Below are 20517 nucleotides of genomic sequence, written 5' to 3'. Positions count from 1 at the left end.
AAACTTCCACCGAAAAAAGGAAGATAATTGAGGCGTGTGTGCAGCTGCGCGGTTGAACATTGGTGATGCCCCTTGATGGAGATGTGGTGCGTTTTGCTTCACCTTGAGCCAAAAAAGAAGGCACGCTGAGGCGCACAGGAGTCTGAGCTCATTCCATGTTGTGTATGATTCTCTCTCACTCTCTCTCTCTCTCTCTCTCTCTCTCTCTCTCTCTCTCTCTCTCTCTCTCTCTCTCTCTCTCTCTCTCTCTCTCTCTCTCTCTCTCTCTCTGCTTGTCCTCCCTCCTTTAGCACTATTTGACTCTGCAGTTAACAATCAGAATTTTCTTCCTGCTGTCTCCTGTCTTTGTAAGTAACTCTTCTTTATTCCTTTATTCCATTATTTGATAGTGTTTTGTTATGACACTCACAGGCATGTTGACTTGTAGGGGGGTCATATAGTGAATGGGGGCTGTAATGTGAGTTGGGCTTATGTTCTTTTTTCGTAAGTGTAACAAAAGACTGCTGCTGATTAACAGATTACAACTTTTCCGTCAGTTGTCTCGCTTTCGCTCTTTTCCACTTTTGACTCTCCTCTGATTTGTGCGCGGTCCATGTTGTAATTTATTTCGTGTGTTTGACATCTGTGGGCCTCCTCCGGGCTCAGCTGATAATTTAAAACATATGCTCATTCAATACAGATAAGTATCTCATTGTGGGGGGAAAAAGGCTTCTGTTTTGGCAAGAAATCGCAACCTGTGTGCTGCTATGGGTCAGACGCTGGACATTCGCTATAATGTAACATGTCAAAGGGCTGTTCTCAGGTCTGATTTAAAAGATAATATTGGACTTATTTAAATAAGTGTAATCATGGTATTAACTGAATATGCATTAACTTACTGATGTGATCATTTAAGTTGCATATTTTGTGTTAAAACCCTTCATGAGATTCTATACAATTTTTTTAACAGTCTGCGAAAGTTTAACATTCAATATGATGCTGGGAAATAATATTTTTTCTTATACCACTTACCACATTATATATATGTTCTAAACAATCAATTACTTTTTTAAATTTTGGTCTCTAAAATCAGTCCATTTAGTTAAATACAATGGCTTCTAAAATTGATAATGTCACGAGGATACGTCTTTCTTTTTTTTGTCTTACTTTGAATGTGATAATTTCAATTAACTAATAACCACGGCGTGGAAATAATTGTTAGACGTTCTGAATGACGAGTAGAATTGGACGTCCTTTAAAAAAATAATAATAATTGGATAATCTTCCAAAAACACGGTTTAAAAAATCTATACAAAGCTGATGTGCGTAATAGTCTATGCCATTTGATCATTTTGAAATAGTTTGTCAATGAACAATTCTTGCTTCTTAATTGAGCCCTTTTTTAAGTCACAGGGAACAACATGGTTATTTATATGTTAGGTGCTGATTTAATTTATGCAAATTATCACACAAGTGTGAACTAGTCCTTGAACTCCTAACCCTCGTACGGTTTCTTTCACCTGCTCTCCTCAGCTGCGCGTATTTTCTTCTAAAGGCATTGGGATTTTTAAAGACTTTCACTGAAGCGCGATATTTGTGCACCCACTTGATAAATAGCGTCCAAGTAAAGGAATAAAGGAAAAGTGTAGCATATCTAGAGGGTGGGGAGTAGAAAGTCATCTTTAACTTTTCGCCCTGAAGGTGATGTTCATTTAAGTAAGCTTATTAAAGTGGCTAAACTGCGGGCAGTTACAACCATCTTCGCTGTCTTCACTTTTATTTCGCCACAAATCTCTCTCTCTCTCTCTCTCTCTCTCTCTCTCTCTCTCTCTCTCTCTCTCTCTCTCTCTCTCTCTCTCTCTCATCTCTTGTCTAGGATGAGGAAGGGGGAGTCCTGCCCCTTTGCCTTCCTAAGATCAATGCCCTGGCCACTCACTTTCTGATGTTGCACGACGGGAAATGCTTTGAATACTTGCGACATGGCTGCGCTCATTGATTGCCAAGATTGACAGCAGCTCTACCCATCGTCTTCTCTTGTCTGAGTGAGTGATAGAGAGAGGGAGGGAGAAAGGGAGAGAGTTAAAGAGAGATAGGTTGAGTCAGAGAGAGAGAGAGAGAGAGAGAGAGAGAGAGAGGGAGAGAGAGAGAGGGAGAGAGGGAGCGCGAGATAAAGAACAGATAGCCTAGGCGAACAACAAAAGGTACTTGTAGTTTTGGACAGCTGAACTTCACAGACAGTAGTAGTACACGGGATCCCTTCGTGTGGCCCCGTTGTGAGCAGACTTAAGTTTTCGCTCAACAGATAGCTCAGTGATCATTTTCATCAAAGTAGAACATACTCTTAGCAGTCTTTACGCACGGAAAAGGACGCTGCAATATCTTCTCCACGGCTCAGATCGTCAAGGTAAACAACACTTTTCAACATGCTGCACGTTGCCTTGAAATGTACACCTTGTGTTGTATCGCTATTTCCCTAAAAGTCTCGCGCGCTGTCACAGTGAAATGATCCGGGACAGTGCGCGCATTTCGCTCTAAAACCAGTTTCAGAAAAGTTATTTATATGTTCAGCTAACACGGACTCGCACATTGTATGGCTGGGGGGGAAGTAACGACTGTCAAACTTAATTATTGGAGAATATTTCATGTGTTGCTTTCGCCAAAACAAGCGGAGTAGCCTCAACGCGAGACAACTGAGTGGCGCGGTGCTGCCTCGGAGGCGTTCAGGGTTCGGCTCAGAATCGGCAAACACGCGCTAAACGCAACATCTAACTTCCCCGCGATTAAAGTGGGAAACAGCCCCAAGCATTGCTTTAATGTTTGAAATCACCGTTTTGTTTCGTCTTTGATCATTTAAACAGCGTGAAGCCGTGCGAGCGGACGCAGCCTGCGAATTGTAAATAGCAGTGTTAACACTCCACCGGACCGCTGTCACCGATAACAATTTCACTTAACATCGTAAAGAAGTGGTCATTCTTACTCTGGTGCTAAATGTCTGAGGGTTGACATCGCTTTAGTGTTTGTATTTGAATGTCCCGTAACTTTCCTCTGCTGGTGGCAGTCTCACATTGTGTCCACAAAGCGGTAGCCTACTATTCATTGACGGGGATGTGCGCCCGGGTAGGTTATCCTCTCCCTTCAAGTTTATTTCAAGCTTTCGCTCATTCCTCATTATGACTTTATTCATTCCAGGGCTACTTCCCCCAAACTGCCTCATTTTGTCTTATTATTTATATTTATTTTGTTATGTATAAACCACAGCCTCTGGCCGTCGTTTAGCCTGGGAATTTCGCTCTTCCTTAACTTTGTCGGGAGGTCAGGGGAACCGACCTTTTAAAGAATGCAGAAGACATAAATTAAATTCAACAATCGCAAGGATTGTCCATTTAGAGAAGATGTACTTGAGCTGACAGTTTTCCATTTTAAGCCTGTGAAGGCTGTGACGCTCGGCGCACCCGGACAGAACACACAGAGGTTCTCTTGTGAAAAGTGCAAATGTGCTTAATTAGGGTTTAATTGTTTTCCTGCATTTATCCGTTCGTTGCCGGAAGACAATTCCGAAAAATTGACCACCTGTCCTTCAAAACATATAAAAAATACATAGTTAAGATATTCTAGTGTACACAATACACTTAGATAATTGTGTGTGTGTTGGGAAATCACTTAATTTTTTTTTACACATTTTCAATCCGGTAATATTTATGTTGCACACATCTAGCCCAGGAGATCGCTGTTTATCATAAATGATAGATTAAGTTAAAAAAAAAATCACTAGTCGAGCATAATATTGGCAGCGTGTGTTGTGCGGAGATGCCCCCTCATTTTAACACCTTTTCCAAAATGAAACACACTCCCTGTGTGTACAAAAAGAGCCTCCTTAAACGGCTGCTGGACGTATGAGAATATTTTAAGAGGAGAATCAGCTTTGACAAAACTGGTAACTTTCTTTTATAAATTGAATTGTACAGTCTCTTTCTTAGATTTAAGCACTGATCACGTGTGTCTTGTTATTACACAAATAACGCACCTGTGGATAATTATTGAAAACATAATTGTCTCTCACGTTTTCTTTTCCTTAAATCTGTCCCGAACGTTATTAATACATTGCGGTGTAACTGCAGAGTGGAAAAGGAGGAAATAATCCAAAACTACTCGGAGGCATCGCAGTAAAGTTTTTGGTCCGCGTGCTATTTTGTTTTGAACAGTTGCTCTTTCTTAGTGCGGCTGTGTGAACGCAGGTTTCCTCATAAGGTAAGGAGGTTCTGGAGAAATGGCACATTTATAATTAGACTGCCCGTTCAGCACATTGTCCTGATTGCTATACAGGGACACTCGGCTCTGTCTCCATAAGAGTTCGGCTTGTGCAGCTCAGCGTGTCGCTCACAAAAAAAAAAAAGAGCGAGAGGGGAAAGAGTGAAAAGCGGCAATGCAGCCCCCTTTGATGCCACAGAACCGCACTTGGCTCTTATTTAACACATCTCTCTTATTTTTCTTTGCGCACAGAAACTACCGGCATCTTAATTAATCACCTCATTCCGCTATACAGTTATTATTCGGAGTTGTAACATAACTTTTACATTAGCATTACAATATTTAGAGAAATATTAAGTGCTACCACACTTTTGGCAAGGTGATCCCTTCAAATAATTTCTGACGTTTTATCACTATTTCCCCGGGACAGATGTGCTTTTATTTCGCAGTAATATTACCTGATTCAAGCATGAATTAGAAACTGACGACTGGCAATTTGTTGGTAAATGCTACGTTACAGAACCACAGGGCAATATATATTTTTTAATTGTGTAAAAAAAAAATCATACTTCGTAGGCTACTGACTGGCCTTGCGCATTTTCTGTACTTTTCAAGGACTAATCTGCAGGTGGATCTCGGGGTGACGTGTGTGCTTTTTTTGCAAGACCTGAGCATTCCCCACCTGGACTCAGCATAAGATATCTAGACTCGCTGACGCTGATGTGCCAGTAAGTTCAAATATTTTAGGACTTTCATTTTGGCATGAAGGGAGAAGCCACCCGGCTTGTCTAAACATATCCTGCACTCTGTCCAAGTCCAATGTCTCCCGTGATGCAAGAGCAACTTTGTTGCTGAGAATATTTTTTTTTTCAGTGGCATACATTGCAAGAAAATGTAATTGTTCTATTGAGTGGGAGAGAAAAGGCTGTGAAAGAGGCCATCGTAAAATGTGTGCCACAAGCTAAATTTACTTGTAGCTTCGCTTTTAACTATCCTTATCATCTAAAGGTCGAATTTGTTTAAACTCTCCTGCCAGCAATTAGTGGGATCAAAGAAAAGGCAGGAGAGAGAGGGAGAGAGACACTGACAGGGTAAGGGATTCAGACAGACATCATCTTCATGTGATATTATTTGAATATATTTTCTATACCTTACCTTGTATATGTTGCACACTGATCACTGATAATGGATTTGATCGATGCTATTAACACAGCAAAAGGGGTATCGGATCATTTCGAGTTAACAGCAGATGTTGTTTTCTGGAAATGTCTATGACAACTGTGAGATTACTCACAGGGAAAAACATACCAAAGTCCCTTAATCAGTGTTAAGTTTGCATATATATACGTTGGTTAGTGATACTTTATCTTTATCATATCTCACTACAAATCAAATATTATCTGTCTGTATGCCACGCAGTGAATCAAAATGAAAGTGCTGGTTTGTGAAGGTTTCATGTTATGGCCTTTCCCTGCCAAACAGACTTCTTACACAATTACAACCATTTCCAATTTGCGATGAAATGATTCCAAGATGATCTCTCTGGACCTTAATATTTTAAACTCTGGTAAAACTGTCATTGTCTGAACACGGGTGTGCACTTGTATACTTGTTGTCCACTGGACAACGCACAGGGAAAGGAAAGGAAATAAAATAGGCTGTGAACAGATAACAGGATAATACCATCAAGTCTTTTTATCAGATACATGCTAAAGTGACTTTTCTTCACTTGCCTTCAAACTAAATTTCAGGTAACAAGTACTGTACAACACTATCGTTATTTCTGGCTGCAGTGCACAAGATAGAGAGAGAGTGAGAGGGTGTGTGTGTGTGTGTGTGTGTGTGTGTGTGTGTGTGTGTGTGTGTGTGTGTGTGTGTGTAAGCGGCCCCTGTGCGCCTTGGCCTGTGTGCATGCATGACTGAACTTTCCCTGTGCCAGATATTCACAGAAGATGTCACACAGATAAGGGCTGCTGTTAAATTTTGATTTGAAACGTCAAAATCCATGAAGCCCTTCTGTCTCTGTCAAATCAGAGCTTATACACGTCGCATTATCTCTCCATATATATTCTGTGTTTTGCAGAAAGACAGCTATTTTGTTCCGAGTGACAAGACGCTGGTAGGACGCAGGGCAGGGCGAGCGCAGGCTAAAGGTACTTGTCTGCCTCTCTTTGTGGTATTGGAGGGAGCGGCTGAGACCTGATGATAAACAAGATGAGAGGAGGTAAACAACAGCAGGCTTGGTAAAGGTGGAGGATTGGGGGGGGGGGGGGGGGTGCGGTGGCGGCAGATGTTGCGACATCTGTCCTTCTAAGTGTTATCTAATTTGCTGTAGAATATTTCAACAATGATCAAAACTGACGGGAATCTGCCATCGCAGTTCCTCTTTGTTGATGCGTCCCCTTCAACAAGAAGTTTCTGACAAGTTGGTAACACGCCACTTCTGTCGTCGTGATGCTTCATTTCCTGTCACAGGGACAAATGTGATTAGGCGTCGCACGGCATAATGAATGCATGCACGCAGCGACAGAGAAGTCTCCCTCCCTCCGTACACCAACGCAGCATAGAAGGCTTTTTGACGAAGGCACACATGCTTCGTGGCTTGAAGAAGAGCAAGAACGGTGCACATGCTTTTCTGTTTTGATGAAGTGGGATGTGTGCTGCTGCAAAGGGAAATGTAGTCTTTTCTTAATTTTTAACCATTGTCACTTCTCGTAGAGGAGAAACGATGGTGAAATCTGTAGTCAAGCGTGTCATAAAGAGCAAACGTAGGGGCATCACCTCCACAAAGTCACAGTATTACACGAGAACCTGAAAGACAGTTTAGACAGAGAGATGAATAGGAGACAGTGTAATACACCAGCTGTTTGAACAAGAATCTCAAGCTTTTCCGTTTTGAATTCCATCCAGTCGTTGGCTTTTAATTTGCCACAATCTGATGGAGTTTTATCAAGATCATGTTTTTGCTTGAACACAGGTCCCTCTAATGTCAACGGTTAAACTGATGAACGCTATTTTCTGTTCAGTTAAATAGCAGCACCTACTGTATGAGCACTAACTGAACATCGACGGGGGCTCGTGCATTTTTGTTTCTGCTCTCTCAGATCTGTGTGCTCCTCCGGCTGCTGTAAGTGAACAGTATTGCTGACATTAAAGGATTACAGATGAAAAAAAAAATCTAAATATGTGTATCTTCACAGGAACTGCATAATTGCACAAGTAACCTAAGTGGCCCATTTTGATCTGTATCATTCACTCTCCCACTGAAAATGTTTTTCTGAAAATAATTGGACATTTTCTTTTTAGTCCATAGCATAGTTGTGCATAATTAACTTTGAATTCAAAATGCAACAGTCTAGGCTATGGTAAGTAGCCTCTGTTGACTTTTTTAAAATCACACATTAATATGTAGAATTAATTGGAAGGGCCTTGGTGACAGCGTGTTTCTGACACAGGTCTGGGACTGTAATCAGGTGGAGGAATTAGCCAGGCTCATTGTTTTTTATGAATCGGATCGAGATTTGTACAGTGACTGTGTGAAGATGGTTGCCTTTATTTCCATATCAAAGAGGCATGCAGCGCAGCCGGGCAGTAATTAAAATGTGGTGGATTTTGGAGTCCCTGCACATGTACACAGACACACAGACACACAGATACACACACACACACACACACACAAACACACACACACACACACACACGCACACACACACACACACACACACACACACACACACACTCACACACACACACACACACACACACACACACACAAACGCGCACACGCGCACACACACACACACACACACACACACACACACACACACACACACATTTTCTCATTCCCTCACACAGCCATGGGGACACAGACACGAGTGCACACACAGCATATGGACCGAGGCTGAGAGCTGTCAGGTTGTGTAAAAAGATTGCAGGTGGTTGAAACTGTATTTTAAACAAACGCCGGTGTCGGTCTATGTTCCTTTTGCAGACATTTGGGTTCAGAATCCAAAGCCAGCTTTATTTATTTAATTTTTGTGGCAACCATTTTGTTAGCTACAGTTTGAGAGAGTCGTGCATTAATTATCATTTTTTCCCCCGCTCTGACTCAGTTACATCTTTCTCTAACTGCAGTCACACCAACATTTAATTCAGGTCTTAGAGGGTTGATGCTTATTTAAAATCTTTTCATAGCTATACAGTCTATATATACATGTGTGTGACCTTGCTGCAGAATGCCGAGATTGTTTTGAAAAAGGAAAGAAAGGAAGAAAGAAAGAAGAAGGGACTGTGATCTTTTGCCCCGGGGGATTTCTGTCCTGCTAGAATTGGAGAAGCTCTGAAGACCTGCGATTGTGTCTTGTGAGTGAACAAGGGAAAAGAGATTAGAGTAATGTGGGCTTTTGAGCTGCTCACACACAAAAGCGTCACAACAAGCCTTTTCCTTGTGATCCCTCCCATCAAGTCTCATGGGCCAGCCGCGCTGCCTTAGAGGAAGCGTTAAAGGACTTTAAAGAAAAATCTCACTTGAGCAAACATCGACAGCAGTGACACTGAGGGGTTTTCATGTGAAATAATGTAAAAGAATGCCTTTAAAAAACCTCGCGCTCTGATAAGGGTAGAAGCAGCGCAATTATGGCACGGAGCACATGCCGTATTTGAATGTCTCATTTGCGATGAATAACCCTATCGCAGACAAAAAAAAATCCCTCATGAATTATTCAAACATTTAGGGTTGAGCATGAGCCACAAGGTTGGAATCATTTACCCTTTGTGATTGAAAATATAAATGAGTCGGTTTTTCGCCAAAGTTTATGTACGCCATAGTCTAAGAAGGCAGTAGTTATTTTTGTATCCAAGTTACACAGTTCTCCACTGTCTGTAAAAGCGGAACAATTAGACATTATCCAGTTGGTGGAAGTTGACAACCGGCTCAGTATCTGCCAGCTTGATCTGACATGAGATGTAAAATATGCTCCGTAGTTGTGACTAAGCCAGCCAATCTGCCTTCACTACTCCGCGGTCCAGCCTGTAGGATGCTGGGAGCCGTTTTAGTTGGCACACAACTGTTTTCCAGATCAGATTGGCAACTCATTTCCCTGTTTGTGTGTAGATTTGTGTGTGTTTGCTCGTACATGGGGCGCACTTCTTCAGAGATTTGTGATTTTGAAGTAAGATACATGTGTGTTGTCTTGCACTGAAGTGTGACGTGACCATGATGAGCATATTTGCTAAACTGTGGCACTTCGATCTATGTCGCAGACGGCTGGTCCAGATATTCGGTGACACCACGTTTGATTGACTGCATGATAATAAAATGCAATAACAAAATCTTGACTTCATCGAGACGACCTTCAGCGAGTATTTGCATAAACGCATTACCCGCGAGACACCATATTTACACGTTTGCACATTTTAAAAGTGCATTAATACCATAGTTCAGCTGTTACGTGTCGATTTTATTACAATTTTGAAGACAGGCCTCTAAAACAAAAACATACTTTGCCTTTGCCGTCGCTGAATTTCAAGCTCCCGCAGATAGACAGTGTCAGCCCTCTCAGATGGAAACAAATAGTGATCAAGCACTTGCATCATGGAGCGGCTACTGTGACATCTAAAACAGGCGAGGAAGTTATGGAAAAGAAAGTACATATTGGGCCAGAATCAGATTCCCAACAGTTTTTCCTTTGGAAAATGCTAATGCACGGTGCCAAAAATAAATCAAAGTGACAAAGGAGGAGGGTGGAGGGAGAGATGGAAAGGGTCTTGCGGCTAAAGTTTTGATGAAGTTAACCATATCCTATCCCCTCCCTTTTCTTGCCCAGGTCCTTTGTTTCCTTTCTGAATAATTTCTTTTTACACCGACTTGGAAGTGCTACAAGGCTTTGCCCTTAATGTGCATTATGAGAAAATGGCTTCAGCAGAAACGACCACAAGTTCTTTCTTGGTCTCTGTCTTTCTTTGTTATCCTCTCTCTCACTCAGTTCCTGTCGGTGATAAGATAGGCTAAGAGCGGATTTTTCTGAGGCTAAAGACTGTGCACAAATAATGATGTTATAGTGTTCATGTTACCACACACCATTCTGAAGATAGATATGAAGATCAAACCTATTCTCCTGTAGTGTAAGAAAAAGTGTTTTTTTCTCCTGAAATGCACATTTTTTTCCTGAAAGAATCAACATTGCTGCTTTACAACTGCGAAACATGTTGCCCAATCTAAACTTAATTTAAGAAATCCCTGATTAGCTCACCTACACATCTATAAGACAAATGCAGATACAGTGAGGAAAGTCCAGAAAGCCCGATGCAGACAATAAAGCCAAAGAAAGTACGTCTCTGGTAATCGCTAAACTTGAATGGGACTGAAAAAGAGAAAACTGCTGAAATGATAGAGAAAGCCTGTGGTTTGGCCCATGCGGTAAATTTCCCATGAGCCTCTTTGACGATCTGAGGGGATAGCCACTCTGGCACGAGCCACTCGCCCACATACAACTCACCAACACTCCCACACACACACACACACACACACACACACACACACACACACACACACACACACACACACACACACACACACACACACACACACACACACACACACACACACACACACACACACACCTACACACACCTACACACACCTACACACACACACACACACACACACACACACACACAAACACACACACACACACACACACACACATGTCCGGCTTGTCCGAGGTAGGGTGATTGACAGGAGGTTGGTGAGGAGGACTAGGCTGAGGGGGACCAGAGGAAGATGGGAGGGGTTGTCCGGTCTGAGAAACAGGAACACTCGTTCTTTTCCATTAGTCAGTATACGCGCTGTAAAATCTACAATAACTTCGCAAAGGGGACAGGAATGACATAAGATGAAAAGATGAAACTTTCGCTATTGTTGGAAATATCATATAACCACAATTAATGAGCCTGCAGACTGAATACAAAATATATATACAAATGACTTCAGAAACCTCCTGTTACGTTTTACATTCATGTGCAACTCATTTGCAAATGTGATTCACGTTCACTGCCAACGCTTCTTCACAGAGTAACGTTCTTATACCGCAGCTTGAAGTCGTAGGGAGGAGCTTGGAACGGGTGGCCAGGCACATGACTTATATGCTGGAGACTTGGGTTAGCATCCCCTCATAGTTGACTTTTTAAACGTTCACCACTCTCATGATGTCTCTGCTAACCTTAACGAAGTGTTTTAGTTTTCCCAACCATGACCATAATGTGCTTACCCTGACCACAGTGTTTCCCCAACTTCAACCAAGTGCTTTGAGTTGCCTAAACATAACCACAAAAAATGCAATTATTACTTAAACGCAAGGAGGGGATTTTACAGCAAAAACCGATGAAAAAAGTTGATAGTAAACTCTCTGCAGCAACGGTTTTGTTAAGTTGATTTAAAAAAGAAAATGTACAAAAAGGTTGAAAATAAAATATTTATTACCCTTGAAACATATTGCCAATTTGCTAATTTAGATGTATATGACCATTGAATGTTGCTTACTGGTACATATAGGCTCATGCAGCAGGGCTGTGTTTGCGAAAAAGAGAAAGGCTTTATGTCCTTGGTTATAGGGGTGGGGTTGAGGGTAAAGTGGGGAGGTACAGTATTCCTCCTTATCCTCAGCAAAGCTAAATTTATTGGTTACCATCTGCAGGGTGGAGGAGTTTGGGTTGGGGCCAGGCCAAAGAAAGGCTTCTAATTAAACAGTCATCATTATCAACTTTTGGTCAGTGATCAACGTCCCCAACACTGGTTCTCCAAGATGAACATGGAATCATTGAGGCTTTCCTTGAAGCCCATCCTGGACTGAATTAGAATAGAAGAAACAGAGGAGAAAAGTGCTATAAGAACATTTTTTCCCTCTCTCTTGGCAGAACAGGCAGCATGAGGCCCTGTGCCATATCCACTCAGGTTTAAACAATTACCAGACATCAGAGAACCCAGTGGAGCCTCAGTGCTGGCACAACCGTTGTGCTTTTGACTGCTGTACTTCAGGCCATGGTTTCAGACATGGCCAAGTGTCACATGTAAGCGGAGCTTTCGATAATTTCAATTAGTGTAAGAGGGTGTGCCTGCGGTATCTGTATCACTGCTGCTGGAGGAGCTTTCCTTTGAGGTTGACAGACCCTTAATGGAGTATTTCTTGGTTTGATGTGTGAGTGACACAGAGGCGCTCCAAGAGAATGGCAAAATGGTTTATTAGGACCTAATTAGGGCCGTGTGATTAAAGGGGAAGTGACTGTGATTAGGAGACCTGCAGATGATGTGGAAACATGGATGAATATTCAGAGGAGAAAAAGCATAGTAGTATAAGCCTGTGTGTGTATGTGTGTGTGTGTGTGTGTGTGTGTGTGTGTGTGTGTGTGTGTGTGTGTGTGTGTGTGTGTGTGTGTGTGTGTGTGTGTGTGTGTGTGTGTGTGTGTGTGTGTGTGTGTGTGTGTGTGTGTGTGTGTGCGTGCGTGTGCGCGTGTGCGCACACGTCTTTGTAGAATATGGAGCACTACAGAGTCCGGGCTGCCTCGGAGCAGCGCTTATGATATCATCTTTACAGTAGATCTACAACTTAAGCTATTAGTCAGAAAAGGCACAATTTAATACATTGACCCTACAGCTTGTGTATTTTTCGAGTATATGTGCACTTTATGTCGGAATTCAGAAATTTGATGAGCTGCTCCTGTACCCAAAACTTCATTAACAAAAATGAAGATGGGTTAGTTTTTATGGTTTCAGGCCTGCATGTAAGTTATGCTGACTTTCACAGCCAATTGAACATGAAACCATGAGGAATGTTCTGCAAAGCCAGGCCTACTCTGGGTAGCTTAGAGCAAAGAATCTCACATTCTTGCGAACTTCAGAGAATGTTATGTTTAATCAAAGAGATAGATGGTCTTATTATTATTGGTCTCCATCAATGGAGAGATTAGCATTGGACTTTCTTTCTTTTCGCGTCACAAACTTCTGACTTTTTAAGATATGTGATAGCCACTGCCATTAGAAATCATTTATGGGAGTGTTCTGAGGGCAGGAGATTGTCAGCAGGGCCTTGCGATTTTACAATTTCACAACTGACTTCCTCCTTAAAATGACACAGGCTTACCTGCCTATTACTCCCTTTGATTTCTCCATACATGCTTCTGCGCTCTGAGAGGTATTCATAATAAGCTTAAACTCCACTGGCTTCATTGCTAAAGGGTGCTTATCTCTGGGCTATTCAAGAGAAAGAAGGGTTATATTTTTTCCAATTTCAACATTTCACTGTAGGCCACAGTCTGCCCCAAGACCACGTCTAGGGGGCTGTGGTGGAGAACAGGCATGCACACACATCGATATATGGGCACATACATGGACACATGCACTAACACATGGACACATGCACTGACCATGAACACACACACATGTACACACACACACACACACACACACACACACACATGCGCACACACATGCGCACACACACGCACACACACACACACACACACACACACACACACACACACACACACACACACACACCATAGCAGCGCTTTGAAAATATTATTTTTGCCATTTAAAAATTGAAATGGTACAGCTGTCGATTTTTTTTTAGCTGGATGGAAGTCACATATTTCAGCACGTTTATTTATATGTTTTATTCAGTATACACTTTAACTCACATTTCTAAAGATTGTGGGGACCAGTCTGCTGGCTTTATTTAGAAGTCTGCTTGGCTCATTCAATTGAAATCCTGAAAAGTGTTTTTCTTCTATTACATTGATCATACTTACCTTGCAGCACTTATTGCATGTTTGGATATGCCATTAAATCTATTTACATTTTCATTTAGTCCCAATGGAATGTTCAAAGCATACTCAGCTGCAAAATGTATACTCATATGTAACGTAAGATACATTTGAAAACTAGTTTGCGGTGAACAGTAGTAGCCATGGCGGGCCCTCTCTCTTTAGCTTGGAGCAATGTCAGTTTTTCTTGTAGAATAATGAGAAGCATGTGTTGGGCAACTGCAGAAAACATAGCGATCTTTCATGTGACCCACCTGTCGAGCTTTCAGCACAGTAAAAAAACTGACCTCATGTTACTATTGTCTGGGCAGCGCTGCTAAAGAACCTCTTCCTCCTGCCTTTCTGCAGCTTTCTACTCTTTTTAAGAAGCTCTGACCTGAAGGTGCTTCACTTAACACCAATGGTAGCGCACGGAAGCCAGCTAACACTGGAAGGGAAAAACTAAACCTTAATGACTACCGAAATTTAAATACACATAATCTGTGGGTGCAAAGTGTTTGTTTGAACTACTTCTTTATCCAGCAGTTAACAGTGTGCAGCAGGTTTGTAGTCCTGAGTGCTCCCCAGCCCTCTCTCTGCCGGTTGCCTCAACCTACTCAGTCTCTCAGTTTTACCATTGCTTGTGCCATGCTGTAATGGGCTCCCAGGACACGATGGGAGTATAATAACTGCCTGACGATGTTTTTTTTACCCCCCTCATTCCCAACTAAATGTAAAATGTGCCCAGAAACATGGGATATATGGTACAGGTTGTGATGTCAGTTGTTATTGCTGGATATGTGAACCAGTACATTTTGGATTATTTTCCACAATCTGCTGTGCTGAGTGCATTATGTCACAAAGGCCACATTGTAGCTGGTTGGGTGTAGTGCAGTGTTGTCTCTCTCTCTCTCTGTCTGTCTCTCTCTCTCTCCCTTGTTCTGTGCATTGCCCAGCCTCCAGTCCAGACTGCAGCCTTACTTTATGCCGATTTTCTTTCCTATGCTGCAATCAATGGACAATGGGCCAATAGGATACCTTACAGAAATTGGGGTCGGTGGGGGCTCACACATTAAAAGTGTGCAGACTAATTGCCAAGAATGTAAACCCAATTTGAGTTTTTTCCCCTCCAATGCAATTTGATTATTTGCAAAATTGCTGTGGATATCTTAGTGATACTACAATATGAAGGCTGACTTTCCTGAAATATGGAGTGTTCATACTTTACCATCAACAGATTAGGTTGAATGCACACTCTGTTAAATCTAACATTAAATGATGAAATTTGATGATTAATGTATATTTTTATTGTATTCCTTTGCTGTACAATTCAGACTCCAACATTGCTTTTGTTCAATGCAGTGGGGAATGGAGGAGCCTCCTGTTTTTTCCGCTAATGAAATTTGCTACTAACATATGCTGGCAGGAACCTCTTACCTTGTTTGACTTATTTATTGCCTGACTGTGGAGGTAATTTGACCTTTCATTTCAAAGGCTCTTTTATTTAATCCAGAAAAGGAGTGTTAAACTCAATTATACCGGCGATCAGTGGTTCAAACACTACATTTGTTTCCTCTGGGGGGGACAAGACCAGTACAGCCCTGCTCTCAGCTCCCTGTCCCTTCCTCATGGCCCTTTTACCCTTACAGGGCAACAAGGGGGGAGATGGTGAATTAGGAGGAGAGAGAAACGGGGATGGGGGCGGGCGGGAGGGAGACATGAGTGAGATGAGAAAGGGAGAATGGAGAGAGAGGGAGAGAGGAAAGTGCCCTACAGTTCCTGCCATGTCACTGGAGATTTGTGTCCTCCTTTTAAATCATTTCCCTCTTAAGAAGATTAAGAAGGCAGAAATATTCTCAAACTGATCATTTTCCCTCCCCCTAAATGGACTCATTTGCATTTGCAAACGCTGCTATTAATTGTGTGTTTAAAAAAAGACAAATGACCTCTGCAACTGTAAATAAAAAGAAAAGAACACAGAGGCTATAATGTTAATTTTTTTGAATGGCTGTAAAAGGGCCAGTCAAGCCAAAGCAAAGCATATGCCCCCGATCAGTTTCAGATTTACAAAAAGGCCACATACACTTCAGTACAGGCTTCATTTTTTTATTTGTATGTATGAGCCATAAATCTGAAATCAAGATTTCAGTCGTTTTTCTTCTCTCAAGTAAATGGAGTTGTCATGCGTGTCTGGTCCAGCAGAGAAGAAAGACTGAAAATGTGATCAGTATTTTGCAGGGTGCAGAGAAACATGCAGGGAAATGCTGCTATGCTGTGAAGTACAGCGTTGGGTTATATTTCTGAGAACACTGCGGCCCATTGAGGACTTCCTTTACTTTGTCATATGCTACAAAGGTTTCACACATGTCCTTAGTTAAAGTTGTATGCCTGAATTGTTCTGAGCTCGCCCCCTAAAATAATTATTTGTCAACTTAAACCTACCTTTGCAAATCGAAAAATGGGCGACAGTAATACAAGTCATTGGTACACGGAACACGGAATAATTTGCGGACACCAATGCCTTGTTGTAACCTGATCATTTATGGATCAGTTGTTTCTTTTCTGGGTTAATTCACCATGTGATTGATTTTCCGTGCAGTACTGTTGGAAAATATCCACACCAAACCGTGCCTGAAATAGGGAATCATTTGAATACAGATGCTTACGGTGCAGACCTTGTCTCTGGTAACCACTCGGAGCCCGGGAGACAATTGCAGGTTGATTATGTTGCTTCTGACACAAGTTGCAACTCCTTTTGTACCAGGCAGATATATTTGCATCTAAATGCTTATTGTAGATGTCTAAAAAGCATAAAGACTGATTGTAAACGCCAGCTGTTGGGCTGCACTTGGGAATAAAAAAAGAAGAATTTCAATAAGGGAAATTGGGATGGAAATGAGGGAATTATTTTCAAACACTGGAGCTGAAATCAATAAGTATGAAATGGCGGTGCTTGTTGTGCTGTCTCGTATTTGTCATTTTTATTGAGCGTGTTTGTATAATCACACATGAATCTATTTACAGTTAGCTATGTTGTTTTCTTATGGTGGTGATATATTCAGAAGAATTATATCAAATTATTTGGTTACTTGGTTACATGTGGAGTGGCAGTGCAGGTGTTAAGTCAAAATATGTCAGCATTTTTGCTTTTGTTTGATTTATCAGATTGAAAACATGATAGGCCTGTCATTTTTTATTTGATTTCTCCTTTCTTTTAACATGTTATATATTTTTTGTTGTTAAGACGTATTTTAGGACAGTTAGAACATGCCATTCCTACCTTTGTTATGTTTGTGTATGAGTGTATGTGTTCGTATGATCGCTCTGTATGTAAGTGCAGTTTTACAGTGCATGCTGGTGTATGGGAGTGATGCCCCTGCCGATTCTGCTCCTATAGCTCTTTGTCCTGCGGCACTCAGTGTGTCTGCCTCCTCGGGAGACTGGCAGGCTTCTCTAGTGTGGCTCCACAAAGGCCCAGCCTCCTTTTGAGGTGTTAAAAACTTCCATTTATGCATCTCCCAGGACAAAAAAGAAAGAAAAAAAGCACCAATCCCATTTGAGTCCGGTAGCAACACAGGCAGACATTGTGGCCACGCTTCTCTAGCACTTATTTCACAGATTCGAAAACCAGTATGTGGTGAACAGGATTTGAGGGGCTAAAGTGCCCCGTGAGGGCCAGGCGATAAGAGGGGAGAAACGCCACCACGCAGTAAACTAGAAGATGGGCCCAGGAAAATAAACACATTACCTGGGAGAGATTGAGAGACTTGTTTTCATGCCCCTGCCCCCCAACCCACACACAGACACAAATACATTAACCCCCACACTGAGTAAGAAAGAAACTGAGACAAGGAGAAAAAGAAAAATGTGTGCAAATCTTGTTTTCGGGGGGGAAAGTCTCACCAGTGTGCAAAAAAGACAAGCCTATTTTGTGTTCTCTCTGTCTTTGGAGTGAAGTGTATGTGAGATGGAATCAAAGAGAATTGATAGGTTGCTCGCTCGCTGTTTGGAGCACTGGGGACCAAAACGCCGTCCACTGTGCAAGAAAATATTCTATCTGCTGGTCGTCTCTTCACCCTGCCTCAACCCAGCCGCTCAGTAAATAGACTTTTATTCTTGCTATTTGACGCAGAGGAAAATGACAGATAATGCATTTGCAGAGCGCGGAACGAAAGCCCTCGTTCAACCACATTGCTCTATCTGTATCAGACTATTGCTGTAACAAACTAGCTACTGTTTTAGGGTGATTTTTTTCTCTCTCTCTTCTGCTCTATCTGACACTTTTGCACTCCAGCTCTGCCAAAATACAGGTCACTATTTGACTCTCGACAAAAATATTTTAACTGGAGGGACGCTCCGGTAGTCATTCCCGACACATTGGTGCTAGACAGTTTGTGAATGTCTAGTCTGCCGTAGTTCAGTGTCAGGATGTGAACAGCCACAGGCAGAAAGAAAAGGGCAGTCTGAGAGAGACAGAGGGTAGAGCTAAAAAGAGGAGAAAAGAGAGATTTGTAAGGCCGTGACAGTTAAAGGAGTGCTGGAGCATGAAACAGATGTTTGCACGTGATTGACCTGTTTCCAACACCAAATAAGTCAATGATACGGTGGATCGCTGTGGAAATACAGCTTGTCCTTTCTAACAACACAGCACTAGACTTTCTTTTTTTGTCCATGGCTGGCCATAGTTTATCTAAACAGCAGGAGGTGAATAAATTGAAGAGCTAACAATGACTTTACAAATACTACCACCTTTTAAATGATCTGTTTACCACAGTGGGCTTGAACACTTGCTGTTTCCCAAGCAGCGATGTCCTCTCATTCCTCGGCTTAGGTGATTATTTGCTGCAGGGAAGCTGTCGTTTCATATTTCACAGATGATGCCGTTGCAGAGAGGATTGACTTTATGGAACTGGATATTTAACAGACAATCACATGTGCTCAATTACTATATCAGACATTTCTGTGCCAGAATGTTTTTGCGCTTCAGCCCCTTCGCCCTGCACACAGCATCCACTTCCTCCAATTTCCCTATTTCCCCTGAGACCAGTGTTATAGCCCCACCTCATTGCATCCCAAACTCCCCCCCCCCCCCCCCCCCCGTGCAGTCCCCGGCCCTGCTTGACTGTGTGGCTGCTGCTTCTGCACAGATAACCACACAGCATCCAGGTAGGGGAGCAGCCCGCCGATGGCATAGATTACCTCTATTGTCAAAATGTCTAACTCGGCAGAATTCCTACTTTTGCATTTTTTTTTAGACGCAGGAGAGGGTTAGGATTTGGAATAGAGGATAGGAAGGATTTTTTTTTAACATGTTGCAGATCTGGAAGAATTCCAAACAGTAGTTCAAGTACAAGTTCTGGCTTGCCTCATGCATATCCTCACAAAACTACACAGGTGAAATGCACATTTACATACATGTATGCGGCAGGCACCTAAACCTAAAGACGCCCAAATGCATGCAATTCAGACATGTCCCATATTGAATATAGTTGTAATGTGATATAGAGTTCATAAAGGTACATGACACATACAACCTCAATGTGGTGGGGACAGTTTTTTACTAGTGGTTGGTTTTCCCTGTGTTGCATACAGTTGTGGGGATGTTGTTGCCTGTTGACACACTGAGTCTGTGTCACATAACGGTTAAAAAACACAACTCTCTGTTATGGTCAGGGGAAATTAAATCAAGCGTAGCACACACCATACATGAACACATGTCTGGAATTTGAAGGTTCAGTTGATTTGAAAGGGAATCTTTCTCAGCTGGAATTGAAAAACTGCTTTCCCTTTACGTACTCAACAGAGGCTCAAATGGCAATTCCAGCAGGCATACAGTTTGTTCGATGTGTAACATAAAGACATTAGCAGGTTCTACGTGGGAGGTTTAAGTACAAGTGAATGGTTTAACCTTATATTTTACCCACCGTATCATTGCAGAAATGAGGATTTAAAGCTTGTGTTGTGCCCAGACTAATTGTATAGGTGTGTGTGTGTGTGTGTATCCATTTTTTTCACTATAACTTCATCAAGCACAAGCAAACTGTTTTCTGTTTTCTCCAAGTTTAGAGTATGGGTGTGTTTGTGTGTGTTGTATGTGTGTGTATTTCCTGCCAAAATTACAGCACTGGAAATTATGCTATAATTTTCGATGCTGCTTCATGGCATATGAAAGCTTGTGTGGCAGCTTTCAGTGTGTGCGCACGTTTGCATTTCTGTGTGTGTGTGTGTGTGTGTGTGTGTGTTTGCGTGCGCACGTGTGTGTGTGTGTTTGAGGTAGAGCCAGCCTGAGAGAAAAGGCCACTCTTTGACAGAAATGCCACAGGTGGCTGCGAGCTCTCTGTCCCCGCTTCTTTGATGTCAGCTCCATCAGACTGTTTGGATTACTATATCTGAGAGCTAAACCTTCAGTCTAGTGGAATGATTTTAACAGAAGAAAAAATGTTTGTGCCTCACTCCAACTGTTTTGGCCTAATGGGGCAAAATTCACCCAGC

At 42.1% G+C, this 20517-nt stretch overlaps 1 protein-coding gene across 2 annotated transcripts in view; it reads left to right on the top strand.

Annotated features, from left to right (window-relative positions):
- Positions 1 to 2167: 2167 nt before the first annotated feature.
- Positions 2168 to 20517, top strand: part of sox6 (SRY-box transcription factor 6) — a 136578-nt gene continuing 118228 nt past the window's right edge. For both annotated transcript variants that reach the window (XM_080030930.1, XM_080030929.1), the window contains exon 1: positions 2168 to 2383. The gene's annotated coding sequence lies outside the window, so the exon portion shown is untranslated. The remainder of the gene's footprint in view (positions 2384 to 20517) is intronic.

Source organism: Ammodytes marinus, assembly GCF_949987685.1.
Source record: "Ammodytes marinus genome assembly, chromosome: 1".
NCBI classification, from domain to species: Eukaryota; Metazoa; Chordata; class Actinopteri; order Uranoscopiformes; family Ammodytidae; genus Ammodytes; species Ammodytes marinus.
The sequence above is the reverse complement of the archived record's forward strand: the minus strand, read 5'-3'. Positions and strand labels throughout refer to the sequence as shown.